Raw genomic sequence first — 1998 nt, forward strand, 5'->3', positions numbered from 1 at the left:
TTATCAAATAATAATAAATAATAATGACTACGTCTCAGAAGTTGTAGAAGTTATAAAAGACAAAATATGCATGAAAAAATGTTAAATATGCAAACAAAATTAACCAACTTGATTAAGTCCGTGACAGAACACAGGACCGGCATCATGACATAGTGCAGGTAAACGGAGACCTCTGATCTTGTTGGACGAACCATAAGGCCAGTGATGCAATAGTTGGAATATTCCAGCATTGCACTGATAGTAAACTGTTCAACCTGGGTACCCCCTCCTAATTCTCGAGTTTGTTGGCTGTGAGTCATTTTATTAGAAGAAATATGCACTCTTTTTCTAAAATTGACAAAATGTGCAAAAAAAAAAAAAAAATGCATTTTTTATTTTTAATCATCATTGTTTAGAATAGAGATTTCTAGCTTGGTTTGGCTATAAATTGAGAGCATACAGAAGAATATGTAACTCCTACAACTTCCGAGCTCTTACTCATTGTGATCTAACTAGTTCTAGTTTTACATTTTCATGATCTATTTTGAAAACAAGTTAATTTTTGTTTTAGCATGTTAGATTATACTATTGATGTACTAAATGAAACTTGTCTTTTTTTTTTGCTAATTTTTATCTATAGGAAGATAGAAAAAAAAATATATCTAAGGGTTAAATAAATTTGAAAAAAGTATACATCAGAATGTGGTTAAGTAAATTTCATGTTTCAGAAATATTTAGAAGAGGAACTAATGAACTAGGTAATGAAACTAAAAAGGGACACTTATCTAATCTAATAACCAAATTATTTTTATCTGCAAATTTAATTGATATTACTCAATAGTAAGTCATAACATTTTGTTTTGTACATATTTTAAACAGCATTCCAACCATGTTAAAGAGTCATTTTAAGACTTCAAATAGGGTATTCCAAGTTGGTTCAACTAAATTTTGTAAATACTTAAAAATAAAGTTTCAACTCATAAAATAAACCTATTATATTCCAGCCCATGAGAGATCAGTACCACTAATTTGACTAAAACTTGTTCGATTTCACACATCTCCCTTTCAACCACCTACCGACAGTGGTACATAGTGGGGGAAATAACGCCGTTGTCAGTTATTCTGCATGTGCGTGACAGCACCTAAGATTTCGATATAGAACTAGATAGTTGACACCCGTTAAAGCGTTATCAATTGAAGCCTGAATTTTCAGTGGGCATTATATAGTAGATATTAATTATATTGTATTGTATCTTATGATGTCTAAACCTGTCGTTAAAAAAAAAAAAAATTTATATACATAATTTTTCATTTTTTACTTTATTTTACCATTAAAGACGATGTTATACTTAATACATTTTGCATAGGAAATCTAATGTTTTATCCTCCAACAAAATGGAGGAAACTGATACAGAAGCTTTACTGTTATATCATAAATTAATAAAGTATAGGTACTATATCTAGTTAGTATAGATATTTGGGGACGGTACTGATGGGCCAGAGTATATGAATAGTAGATATGCAAGCAGAGTATAGAACATAGGGCAGTCAAACAGTTGATCATGTTAGAATTTATTTTTAAGGCCACCCGCCCTATATGTTTCTTTACAATAAAAGTTATTCAATAATAAAAAAAATTTTCTATGGAAGTCGATCCTCAAAGATGAAGTATATTTTAGTAGATCATGACCAAAAAAGTTTGGCCACCCCTGGTATAGAGAGAAGCCAAGTTAGAAATTAATTTTATTATGTAATTTCAAGTAAAAAATAGTTGGGTTAACTATTTTGATTTACAGGGAATATTAAATAAGATATAAAAAATATATAATAGATGTACTATTAAATTATATTATTTGGATAATTGATTTTAATGTAAAAAAAATAATAATAATAATTAATAACTAACTTTAATTTAAATTATGTAGGTATTTTTGGTTTGTCCCTTTTGCAAAATGGTTGAATTAAAAAAATAATAATAATAATTACTTCAATTTAAATAAAAACGTGTTTACATGATAA

Source organism: Aphis gossypii, chromosome 1 (assembly GCF_020184175.1).
Source record: "Aphis gossypii isolate Hap1 chromosome 1, ASM2018417v2, whole genome shotgun sequence".
NCBI lineage: Eukaryota > Metazoa > Arthropoda > Insecta > Hemiptera > Aphididae > Aphis > Aphis gossypii.